This window comes from Rhinoraja longicauda, chromosome 32 (genome assembly GCF_053455715.1).
Source record: "Rhinoraja longicauda isolate Sanriku21f chromosome 32, sRhiLon1.1, whole genome shotgun sequence".
NCBI classification, from domain to species: Eukaryota; Metazoa; Chordata; class Chondrichthyes; order Rajiformes; family Arhynchobatidae; genus Rhinoraja; species Rhinoraja longicauda.
The window spans coordinates 15546729-15560320 of record NC_135984.1 but is presented as its reverse complement, the minus strand read 5'-3'; the positions used below and the strand labels follow the sequence as shown (position 1 = coordinate 15560320).

The 13592-nt window shown below is 43.9% G+C and overlaps 1 protein-coding gene across 1 annotated transcript in view; it reads left to right on the top strand.

Annotated features, from left to right (window-relative positions):
* scn3b (sodium channel, voltage-gated, type III, beta) overlaps positions 1–12614 on the top strand; it is a 34585-nt gene extending 21971 nt beyond the window's left edge. Inside the window, exon 6 of the mRNA XM_078426586.1 lies at positions 12191–12614. The gene's annotated coding sequence lies outside the window, so the exon portion shown is untranslated. The remainder of the gene's footprint in view (positions 1–12190) is intronic.
* Positions 12615–13592: the final 978 nt, after the last annotated feature.

The window sequence follows — 13592 nt, the reverse complement described above, 5'->3', positions numbered from 1 at the left end:
TCTCTCCAGGGATGCTGCCTGACCCGCTGAGTTACTCCTACTTTTTGAGTCTATCTTCGTGACTAGAGAAGATGGTTATCAAAAATTATAGCCAGGTCTTGATCAGTTAGGCAAATGGACTGTGGAATGGGTAATGAAGTCTTATGCAGATGGTGTGAGGTGTTACATTTTACTAAATCAAACCAGGGCAGGACCTATACAGTGAATAGCAGGGCTCTGGGGAGTGTTGTCAAGCGGATGGATCTAGGAATGCAAGTACGTAGCCAGACATTATTTAATACATTTGCCTGCGTTTGGCTCATATCCCTCTAGACCGTTACTATCCATATACGTTCATGTGTCTTTTAAACATTGTAATTGTCTCCATCACCACAATATCCTCTGGCAGCTTGTTCCACCACCCTCTGTGTGGATTACCCTCAGGGCCCCTTTAAATTGTTCCGCTCTCACCTTATCTATGTCCCTCATGATGTTATATACCTCTCTATGGTGACTCCTCAACCTCCTACGTTTCAGGGGGTGAAAAATCCCAGTTAATCCAGAGTCTCCTTATAACGCTAGCCTTCCTGTCCCAGTAACATCTTCGTAAATCTTTTCTGCACCCTTTCCAGCTCATTGGTTGATGCAAGCTGTGATGGCTGTACAGTTGGACTATCCAACAATGCTTTATCATGAAAGAATGATAGAGGTACAGAATTCATAAACTCAGTGGATGTAGTTCTTTCTTTATCATGGTTTTTTTTAAAGCAATGGGTGCAAACATAGAAAATAGGTGCAGGAGTAGGCCATTCGGCCCTTCGAGCCTGCACCGCCATTCAATATGATCATGGCTGATCATCCAGCTCAGTAACCTGTACCTGCCTTCTCTCCATACCCCCTGATCCCTTTAGCAAAAAGGGTCACATCTAACTCCCTCTTAAATATAGCCAATGAACTGGCCTCAACTACCTTCTGTGGCAGAGAATTCCACAGACTCACCACTCTCTGTGTGAAGAAATGTTTTCTCATCTCGGTCCTAAAAGACTTCCCCCTTATCCTTAAGCTGTGACCCCTGGTTCTGGACTCCCCCAACATTGGGAACAATCTTCCCGCATCTAGCCTCTCCAACCCCTTAAGAATTTTATATGTTTCTATAAGATCCCCCTTCAGTCTTCTAAATTCCAGCGAGTACAAGCCCAGTCTATCCAGTCTTTCCTCATATGTAAGTCCCGCCATCCCAGGGATCAATCTGGTGAACCTTCTCTGTACTCCCTCTAAGGCAAGAACATCTTTCCTCAGGTTAGGAGACCAAAACTGCACACAATACTCCAGGTGCAGTCTCACCAAGGTCCTGTACAACTGCAGCAGAACCTCCCTGCTCCTAAACTCAAATCCTCTTGCTATGAATGCCAACATACCATTCGCTTTCTTCACTGCCTGCTGCACCTGCATGCTTGCTTTCAATGACTGGTGCACCATGACACCCAGGTCACGTTGCATCTCCCCTTCTCCCAATCGGTCACCATTCAGGTAATACTCTGCTTTCCTGTTCTTGCCGCCAAAGTGGATAACCTCACATTTATCTACATTATATTGCATCTGCCATGCATTTGCCCACTCGCCTAATCTATCCAAGTCACTCTGCAGCCTCCTAGCATCCTCCTCGCAGCTAACACTGCCACCCAGCTTCGTGTCATCCGCAAACTTAGAGATGTTGCATTCAATTCCCTCGTCCAAATCATTAATATACACTGTAAATAACTGGGGTCCCAGCACTGAGCCTTGCGGTACCCCACTAGTCACTGCCTGCCATTCCGAAAAGGACCCGTTTATTCCTACTCTTTGCTTCCTGTCCGCCAACCAATTTTCTATCCACCTCAACACTGAACCCTCAATACCGTGTGCTTTAAGTTTGTACACCAATCTCCTATGTGGGACCTTGTCGAAGGCCTTCTGAAAGTCCAGATATAACACATCGACTGGTTCTCCCTTATCCACTCTACTAGTTACATCCTCGAAAAATTCTATACGATTCGTCAGACATGATTTGCCTTTGGTAAATCCATGCTGACTTTGTCCGATGATTTCACCACTTTCCAAATGTGATGCTATCACATCTTTAATAACTGACTCTAGCATTTTCCCCACTACCGATGTTAGGCTAACTGGTCTATAATTCCCCGTTTTCTCTCTCCCCCTCCCTTTTTAAAAAGTGGGGTTACATTAGCTACCCTCCAGTCCTCAGGAACTACTCCAGAATCTAAAGAGTTTTGAAAAATTATCACTAATGCATCCACTATTTCTGAGGCTACTTCCTTAAGCACTCTGGGATGCAGCCTATCTGGCCCTGGGGATTTATCTGCCTTTAATCCATTTAATTTACCTAACGCCACTTCCCGACTAACCTGGATTTCCCTCAGTTCCTCCATCTCATTAGACCCCCGGTCCCCCGCTATTTCCGGCAGACGGTTTATGTCTTCCTTAGTGAAGACAGAACCAAAGTATTTGTTAAATTGGTCTGCCATCTCCTTGTTCCCTATGATCAATTCACCTGTTTACGACTGCAAGGGACCTACATTTGCCTTAACTAATCTTTTTCTCTTGACATATCTATAAAAGCTTTTGCAGTCAGTTTTTATGTTCCTTGCCAGTTTTCCCTCATAATCTATTTTCCCTTTCCTAATTAAGCCCTTTGTCCTCCTCTGCTGGACTCTGAATTTCTCCCAGTCCTCTGGTATGCTACTTTTTCTGGCTAATCTGTATGCTTCATCTTTTGTTTTAATACTATCCTTGATTTCCCTTGTTAGTCACGGATGCACTACCTTTCCTGGTTTGTTCTTTTGCCAAACTGGGATGAACACTTGTTGTAGTTCATCCATGCGACCTTTAAATGCCTTCCATTGCATGTCCACCGTCAACCCTTTCAGCATCAATCGCCAGTCTATCTTGGACAATTCACGCCTCATACCCTCAGTTACCTTTCTTTAAGTTCAGAACACTTGTTTCTGTATCGACTTTGTCACTCTCCATCCTAATGAAGAACTCTACCATATTATGATCACTCTTGCCCAAGGGGCCTCGCACAACAAGACTGCTAACTAACCCTTCCTCATTACTCAATACCCAGTCTAGAATGGCCTGTTCTCTCGTTGATTCCTCGATATGTTGGTTTAGAAAACCATCTCTCAAACATTCCAAGAAATCCTCTTCCTCAGCACCCCTGCCAGTTTGGTTCACCCAATCTATATGTAGATTGAAGTCACCCATTATAACTGCTGCACCTTTAGTGCACGTATTTCTAATTTCCTGCTTGATGCCATACCCAACCTCACTACTGCTGTTAGGTGGCCTGTACACAACTCCCACTAGCGTTTTCTGCCCCTTAGTGTTTCGTAGCTCTACCCATATCGATTCCACTTCCTCCAAGCTAATGTCCTTCCTTTACACTGCTTTAATCTCCTCTCTAACCAGTAACGCTACCCCACCTCCTTTTCCTTTCTGTCTATCCCGCCTGAATATAGAATATCCCTGGATGTTGAGCTCCCAGCCTTGGTCACCCTGGAGCCATGTCTCCGTAATCCCAACTATATCATAATCATTAATAACTATCTCCACATTTAATTCATCCACCTTATTACGTATACTCCTTGCATTGAGACACAAAGCCTTCAGGCTTGTTTTTACAACTCTCTTACCCCTTATACAATTATGTTGAAAAGTGGCCCTTTTTGATTTTTGCCCTGGATTTGTCTGCCTACCACTTTTACTTTTCACCTTGCTACCTGTTGCTGCTACCCTCATTTTACACCCCTCTGTCTCTCTGCTCCTGCTCCCATCCCCCTGCCACATTAGTTTAAATCCTCCCCGACAGCACTAGCAAACACTCCCTCTAGGACATTGGTTCCATTCCAGCTCAGGTGCAGACCGTCCTGTTTGTACTGTTCTCAGAAGTTCTCAAAAACATAGGTAAACTAGTTCTGATAAGACACTTTGCCAATACAAGCAAAACTCCTAGTAATGGCTGTCATGTTGACAATGCAAATATGTGCCGTGCATAATTCATCTAAAATCAGTCTTCTGAGAACAGTAGAATAACAATTAGATGTCCTATTTCAAACAGCCTTGGTCTGTTGACAACTTAAACCTGCAATTGTATAAAGGCTCCAAGTCGTCGTTTGGACAATTGGCCAAGCTGGTCTACCCTCTCAGAGTTCCCTCACCTCTATCGTGAAAGCCCCCCAGGCACAGGCACATGGCTGAAGATCTTTTTCATCACGTTACTCATCTCTGTCATACTGATTTAAGAAAATCCGGTCTCCAGATGCATTGCCCCTGACAGGTTGAAATAGGAATAAAGCTTCCATTAATCGTGGAGTAGGACCCCTCAGTCAGAGCCCGTCTCTATCTCCTCTTTTACTCTCTGATCAATCTTTGTCTCTTCTTCCTCTGCTGCTGGTCAGGCTGGAGCCCATCTGAGCCATACATAACTTGAATCATTTATTCTGATAGATCTCCAACAGGTGACCAACTGACCCAATTGATTTCTCTGCAACACTTTTATAAGAGATCATTTTATCAGAGAAGAAGAATTTTTACTGTGTGATCATGAAACACGAAAATACATCTTGGATTTGCAGCAATTTGTAATTGTGCCACTGATAGTTGTTCATGCATGTCTACAATACATTTGATGCTGCAACCAAACATGAGAATCTGCTCCTGGTGAAAATAATCCTGTAATGATTTTATGAGAATGAGAAAATCAAAGGGACTCAACTTTCGAATGCAATCCAATGGAGCACGTATCTAAGATGATCAGTTAATCAGTTTGGCAATATTTCCAGAACATGCACCATCCACAAAATGTGAATATTAATTAGCAGAACTATTTTACAATTATTTTGTGCAGATATCCTAATGTTATAATCCTAAGTGTTCATGCCTCATTGATGAATAAAGGTGTCTTATAAGTAATTGATCCTACCACTGAGCATGTAATGCCACGACCGCATCAATTATCTCTGCATCAATAAAATAAGCAAAACAAAAACAGTTCTAAGGTACACAGTAGAAGTCTGTGCTTTAGGCAGCACTTTTACTAATAGATTGTTCATACATCTATCTGATGAATTTTGAATGCAGTATCCTGGCTATTGCTAGTAATGTGCAGACAATGACCAATAAATTTGTTGCTCCAATGTTTTATTTATTCAATTATAACAGTATAACAGAGCTTTATTTGTCGTTCGGTACCGAAGTACCGAACGAAACTACATAGCAGTCATAGAAAAAAAGAACACAAGACATATAACCCCAACACAAACGTCCATCACAGTGACTCCAAACACCCCCTCACTGTGATGGAGGCAACAAAACTTCCACTCTCTTCCCCACGCCCACGGACAGACAGCTCGTCCCCGACCGACCCGCACAGTCCCCGCAAGGGGATGGAAGTCCCCCCGGCCGTATCGCACCGGGCGCTGAAACGTCTCGCGGCCGAGCCGGGCGATGAAAGGCCCCGCGACCAAGCTTTGCGCAGCTAAGTCCCGTGGTCGAGCCGCACCAGCGATGTAAAGTCCCGCAGCCGAGCCGCACCGGGCGATGTTAAGTCCCGCAGCCGAGCCGCACTGGGCGATGTAAAGTCCCGTGGTCGAGCCGCACCAGCGATGTAAAGTCCCGCAGCCGAGCCGCACCGGGCGATGTTAAGTCCCGCAGCCGAGCCGCACCGGGCGATGTAAAGTCCCGTGGTCGAGCCGCACCAACGATGTTAAGTCCCGCGGCCAAGCCGCACCGGGCGATGTTAAGTCCCGCGGCCGAGCTGCACCGGGCGATGTAAAGTCCAGCGGCCGAGCCGCAACGGGCGATGTTAGGCCCCGCAGCCGAGCCGCACCCCGCGCCGTGAGGAAGAGAAAAGTTTCCCCCACCCCCCCCCCACCCACACCACCACCCCCCACACATACACAACCAAAAAAAATACAAAAACCATCCTGTGGTGTATTATGATAAGAATCGACGAGTGAGACAGGTTAGCATACAACATATGGCTGCTTTACTTCAACACCACCAGAGAGTGTAATCAGGTATCCCACAATGCTTTATACCCGGAAGGCTCAGCTGCCAAAACACAAAACTCAAAATGGTAAATACACCACATTACCCCCTTTTTAAAATGAAGGTAATCTTAAATAACTGAAATTAGCAAGTGCCTTATTACTAACAATAACCATCCCCAAAATTACTACTATGCAAAGTTACTTGTTATCACTAGAGACCCTCTTGTAGTTTTAACAAGTCTCAGTCCATCTGTGTGTTCATATTAATGAAAACAACTTAAACAACTAAACAGTCCTTCATGCCGAACATTTCCCCTTTTAAAAAAAAAAATGAAGCTTAAGGGACATAGCGGTCTGGAGGCTTCCTGACCCTTGATGATCGGCGTGGACTCAGCGGCGCAGCAGCTGCAGCTGTACGGTCCACAGTCCCTGGCTCGCTGCATGATGACATGTCCTCCGGCTGTGCGGGTTGGCTCGGTGCAGAAGTGTCAGTGGTTGAGTTTTCAGTGTCCTGATCCAGTCCATCTCCCATGGCTCTGAATCTCAGCTGATCTCCATGTCTCCTGTAGGTGATGTCGGTGTCTCCTCCTTGTACTTTGTAAGACACCGGTCCTGTTTGATCCACTATGACTCCAGGAATCCATTTGTGTCCTCCCCCAGCCGTATTGTATAAATACACTGGGTCATCCACTGAGAAACACCTGTCTGCTGCACGGAGGTCATGGTGAAACTTCTGCTTGTACTGTTTTTTACGAACAGCGGCTGCTGTGTCCGGACGGATGAAATCCAGACGGGTGCGCACGTGTCTGTTCAGAAACAGGTCAGCAGGTGACTGACCAGTAGTGCACTTTGGTGTGGTGCGATACTGCATCAAAAAGATGGAGACCCTGTCCTCCACATCCATTGCGGTGTGTGTCAGCTTTTTCATTCCACCCTTGAATGACTGAACGTACCGTTCTGCCAGGCCATTCGAGGCAGGGTGACCAGGAGCACTTGTAGAATGAAGGATTCCATTCTGCTGCATGAAGTTTTTAAACTCCTCTGACGTGAACTGCGTTCCATTATCCGTGACAATGTGCTCCGGCACTCCATAAGCTGCAAACAGTCTTCTCAGTCGTGTGATAGTGGCTTGTGATGTGATGCTAGACATTTTAAACACCTCCAACCACTTGGAGTAAGCATCCACCACCAACATGAAAGTGTGTCCCAAAAATGGACCAGCAAAGTCTATGTGTAGTCTTTTCCAGCTCTGGCCAGGAAATTCCCATGGATGCAAAGGCACCTGACGAGGCATCCTTTGCTCCAATTGACATGACTCACATGCTCTGCAAACTTGCTCCACCTCTGCATCAACTTTAGGCCACCATACGTACTTGCGTGTTAGTGCTTTCATTTTCACAATTCCTGGATGGCCAGAATGCAGCTCCTTTAAAACAGTTTTTCTCAACTTTTCAGGAATCACCACTCTGGTGCCCCACAGGACACATCCTCGCTCTATTGAAAGTTCACATCTACGCGTGTGGAAAGCTTTCAGAGTCTCATCCACTTCAGCAGGCCAGCCATCCATGACAAATTTCAGCACCTTTGACAACACGTTGTCTGTGCGTGTTGCACGTGCCACTTGGTCTGCGTTCAGTGGAGCCTGCTCAAGATGTTCAGTTAACAGTGTGTATACGCTGTCAGTGATGGCTGTGGTCCCTGCGTCGTTTGTGTCAGGCAGCGGAACTCTTGAGAGGCCATCTGCATTACCATGTTTCCCTGAGGCACAGTACTCAATGTGATAATCATAGGCAGAGAGAATTATTGCCCATCTTTGGATTCGAGCTGCAGCCATGGTAGGCAGGCTTTTGTGTTCTCCAAACAGTGTTAGCAGGGGTTTGTGATCAGTCACAAGTTTGAATTTCCTCCCCCACAGGAATTGGTGAAACTTCTTTACACCAAAAATGAGCGCCAGTCCCTCTTTCTCAATCTGAGAATATTTCTTCTCAGCAGGGGATAATGTGCGTGATGAGAAGGCGATGGGGCGCTCCTCCCCTGTAGGCATTTTGTGTTGTATGACAGCTCCAATGCCATACGCTGAGGAGTCACAGGCCAGAGTGAGAGGAAGCTTTTGGTCATAGTGCACCAGGATCTTGTCACTTGTGAGCAGCGATTTGCACTTGTCAAAAGCTTTCTGCTCTCGACTTTTCCACTCCCACGACACCTGGTCTTTCAGCAACCTGTACAGGGAAGCAAGCACGGTGCTTTGGTTGGGCATGAACCGTCCATAATAATTCACTAGTCCCAAGAAAGCTCTCAGCTCTTTCACACAGGTGGGGGCTGGTGCATCCTTTATTGCTCTGACTTTCTCCGGTGACGGCTGAATGCCCTGGCTGTTTAACACATGACCCAAGTATTCGATTTGTTTCTTTCCAAACTCACACTTTGCGTCCCTGACTCTCAGTCCGCTCTCCTGCAGTCTCTGTAGCACTTTATGCAGGTTTTGCAGATGCTCTCGTTCAGTTTTTCCTGTGATGAGGAGATCATCCAGATACACCACTACATCCAGATCTTTCATGAGGTTCTCCATGATTCTTTGGAAGATGGAGGGTGCTGCGCTCACACCAAAAGCCAGTTTGTTATAGACAAATAAGCCTCGGTGTGTGTTAATGGTCAACAGTTTTTTTGATTCTTCCTCCAGAAGTACCTGCTGGTACGCTGAGGCGAGGTCAATCTTTGAAAACACCTTTCCTCCACTGAGGGTTGCCATCAGCTCCTCTATCCGTGGCAATGGATAAGTCTCTGTAGTGGCAGCTTGGTTTACAGTGAGTTTGTAATCTCCACACAGACGGATGGTATGGTCCTTTTTTTCAACCGGAACAACGGGTGCTGCCCATTCACTATGTTTGACTGGAGTAATTATATTGGCCTTTTCCAGTCGGTCCAATTCAGCCTCCACTCGTGCTTTCATGGCAAATGGCAGTGGACGGCTTTTGCAAAACTTTGGGCGGGCCCCTGGTTCCACCAGAATTGTTGCTTTGACATCACGCAGAGTGCCAAGTTCATCTTTAAACACTTCAGCGTGTAACTCCAGTACATCCTGTATTGATGTCAGGTGAGGCATCTCCTTAATATGCTTTATGTCTTCCTGATAAGACTTGTCACTGGCATGTTTAATTTCTTTCCAGTTTAAGGTGAGCTTTTTTAACCAGTTCCTTCCACACAAAGCTGGTCCTGCTCCCTTTACCACAATCATTGGTAGCTGCTCACTCTGACTCTCATATTTGACAGTGGCTTCAAACTGTCCCAACACAGGAATAACCTCCCCTGTGTATGTCTTCAGTGTGACTTCAGCAAGCCCTAGTGGTTGCTTTAAAAAGGTGGTCTGAAACAGCTCCTCTGAGATAATGCTCACGGCAGCTCCGGTGTCAATTTCTAGTTTGACTTCTTTGCCATTAACCACAAAACATGCCCGGTATGCTTGTTTACAGTTGTTGCCATTTACTAATGAAAACATTGGCAACACTATTTCCTCCGCCTCCACATACTTTGTGTTTTTATCAGTCTGTCGTTTATATCTGCTCTGTGTCGGTGCCGCCGCCACTTTTCCTCTGCATGCCCTTTTAATATGCCCGGTTTTACCACAGTTGTAACACTTTGCATCTTTAAAGCGACACACCTGTGGGCTGTGATTTCTGCCGTTACATCTATGGCAGTTCCTCCCCGTTTGCTTAACCGTGTGCGCATCCACTTTATGCACTTGGTTCGGACGTACCTCGTGTCCCCGCAGCTGCTGCGTGTCTCTCTCCGCAGTCTCCATGCTGAGGGCGATTTCAAATGCCCGTGCAAAAGTCAGGTTGGACTCCGACAACAGCCGTCGCTGGCTTGCCTCATTACAAATCCCACTGACAAAACGGTCCCGAAGCGTCTCGTTCAACGTCGCTCCAAACTCACAGTTAACTGCACACTGTTTCAGCTCCGCAACGTAACTGGTCACAGACTCATCCGCCCGCTGGTTGCATCGGTTAAAGCGGAATCTCTCCGCAATAAGCAACGGCTTGGGTTCAAAATGAGTCTTTAAAATGTTCACAATGTCATCGTAGGACTTATCTTTTGGCTTCAGCGGCTGCACCAGGTTCCTTAACAGACCATATGTAGATGCTCCCATCACACTTAACAGAGTAGCTACTTGCTTCTCCACTGCAATGTCGTTAGCCTCAAAAAACTGCTCTAAACGTTCCACATACGCCGACCAAGACTCTGTCTTCGGGGCGAACTCCCCTATGGAACCTATGATAGGCATTTTCTGCTTGTTTTATCCTCGTCGCCAACTTTAACTGTGGTGTATTATGATAAGAATCGACGAGTGAGACAGGTTAGCATACAACATATGGCTGCTTTACTTCAACACCACCAGAGAGTGTAATCAGGTATCCCACAATGCTTTATACCCGGAACTACGGCAAGGCTCAGCTGCCAAAACACAAAACTCAAAATGGTAAATACACCACACATCCCAACACACAACAACAAAAAAAAGGAAAAAAGACGAACAGACTGCTAGCGAGCCGCTGCCGTTAGGCGCCGCCACTGCTATTTGACTTTGAGAAGGTGGTGTTAGATCCCTGCTTGAATGCTGCATTCCTTGAGGTGTGGGTACATTCAAAATGGTGTTAGGGAGGGAGATCTACGATTTTGACACAGCGTTGATGAAGAAACTGCAAATTATTTCCATGTCCAGAAGATGTACGGATTGGAGGGCAACTTCCAGGTGGTGGTGTTGATGCTTTCGATGGCCTTGTCCTTCAAGTTGGTAGAGGTAGTGGGTTTGGAAGGCTCTGTCTAAGTAGTCTTGGTGAGTTGCTGCAGAACATGCTGTAGATGGTACAAGCAGTTGCCTCTGTATGTTAGATGTGGAATGTGTGAATGGTTGTGTGTGGGGTACCTATCAAGCAGGCTGTTACGTCCTGTATCGTGTAATGCTTCTTGAGCTATGTTGAAGCTGCAATCATTCATGCAAGTGGAGAATATTCCATCACACTCCTGACTTGAGCCTTGTAAATGAAAGACAGGCTTTGGGAGTTACTCGGCATAGGATTCCTAGATTCTGACCTGTTCTTATAGCCACATTGCACATACAGCTGCTCCTGTTTAGTTCTGGTCTATGGTAATGCCTAATATGTTGGAAGTGGGCGTTGCCATCAGAGATGGCAATGCCTTTGAATGTCAGGAGTGACAGCTAGATTTTCTCTTGGTGGATAGTGCATTGCCTGGCCCTAGTGTGATGTGAATGTTCCATACCACCTATCAACCCAGGCCTGGATATTGTCAGACTTTGGATGTGGATGTGGACTTATTTCACAAGATGATCAACATAATCAAAATGATTGTTATCAATTTTTACATGTGAATGTTTTCTTCATTAATCAATAAAAATTGAGATCTCTATATCACTTCACAGAATAGCAAGGAGCAAATCAAAAATATTTTGCCTAAATTTTATATTTTAGAATGATAAAATTACATTGTTTATGACTCGCATTGTGCCCTGTTGCTCAGAAATTGAAGACTTGTTAAGAGAGATTTCATGGGAGCATCCTGATGAGACATTGACTGGTCACCAAGAAGTTATGCCTTGGTTTGGGATAGACTCTTAAAAAGGAAAACAAACCATAAAGGAATAGTGGAAATATATATAAAGTTCCTCTCTGACCCCCTCATGAGATAGAAGCTAATCTATAAGACCATATTAACTATCGTTCACACACCCAAGAACTAGCCTAGTTTAATTGAAATTGTAACTTTTGTTTTTTTCTTTCAGATTCTGTCTGCCTTGTTTATTTCTACGAGTATAATTCAAAAGCAGTGAAATTGAAGTAGACCATGGTAGTTAAGACACAATACTGGTATTGATACACTGAGCCAAATGGGTTTCTATATTTTAATTTAATTGATCAATTTAAATCTTTTCAGCTTAGATTTTCAGTGTTTATAGTTTGTATTTTTTCAGTTAATTAAATTACAATTAAATATGCTTTTAAATAAATAACGTATGTTAAACTCAATAGACCTTGTGGACTACATCCACAGATCTGTAATAGATCTTCACAGATATTTTACTATGTAATAAGGTTCGACTATATATTTGGTACCTTGTCCAACTACTGTTTCTTCTCAAGGTCATTGACTGCCATCATGGGAAGATCAGCCACTATCAATGCAATGGAATGAATGTTGAAAACTAGAAAAAGAAACAAATGTTTGGACTCTCGAGTATTGAATTCTGTGCCACTATTTATAACCAACAACCAATGGACATGTGATTAAAAGGAATCAAATTCTCTCTTTTACAGCACACTTTACAAGGGGTTCATGAACATCCATTTTGAGTCCAAATTTTCTAATTGTACAGATTTTATTTCCTGTTGACAAGTTTGCAAATGAAGTGCAGGCTAACTTATGGTCTATTTGCTTTCCTGGTATTTAATCAATAATGTACAGAATATTTTAATGATAACACACAGCTTTATTATAATTCTCAATTCATGTTATTGACAATTGAAAGATAAACTTGCTTTTGCTATGAAATGATAAAACCTAACTTCATCACACTATTTTTTACACAAAAACATTTACATTTGCTTAATTTAAAGGGACATTATTTGTGGATTGTAATATTTCAAATATTACACAAACATTGAAATGATACTGATGTTTCCAATTCTTGATGAATAGTGTGATGTTCATTTCTCTTTCAACTTGTTGCAATTTTGACCACTATTTTTCAGTCTTTAACACTACGTTTTTGTGACAGTGCTATAATATGCTCACAAGTTGCAGAATAATTAGTTAGTATTGTCTTAAACAGTGTTTGGATAAGCTGGTATTTGTGTTATTTGAGGGAGCATGTTTTAGATGCACACATAGAAATCACACTGCCAGGTGTGGCTTTTGCATGATTCGGTCTATTCTGTGGGATGGTACATACAATTGCCACATTTCCCTAAATGGAGGTGCAGGGGAGGGGGGGTTAATAAATGTTTTCTGATATTCTGATGTGTACATAGAAAATTAAACATTCATGAGTTTAGTGATGAGATTAAAACCTCCTTACACAGCAACTCTTTAGTAAGAAACTCTATAAACAGAAGAAAATAAAGAGCATCGGAATAATATTCAGTACATTCTCTACTAAATCATTGCTACAAACCTGATACAAGATCAAACTTCCTTCCGTCAGTTGCAAATCAAAACTCTGTGCTAATTGGGGCAGTTCAGCTCTTCCAACACGCTGGATGTAGTACTTTTTTTTCAACAGTGCAGTTACAAGTTAATTGCTCCATACCAAGATCTTCTACTGATCAACTCAGTAAGTACTTCAAGGATATTAACCTCTCAATGCATCTTTAATAAAAACAGAAACATTTTTTAAGACTCAGTAGGCCAGATTGTATCTGGTCTGAAACACATTCCTTCCTTTTCTAATGGTAGTCATTCTATCTCCTTACTGCTCATAGAACCATAATCAGAAAGTATTAACCCATTCCTGTTTTTTCCTTTGCTACCATATCAATGTGCTTG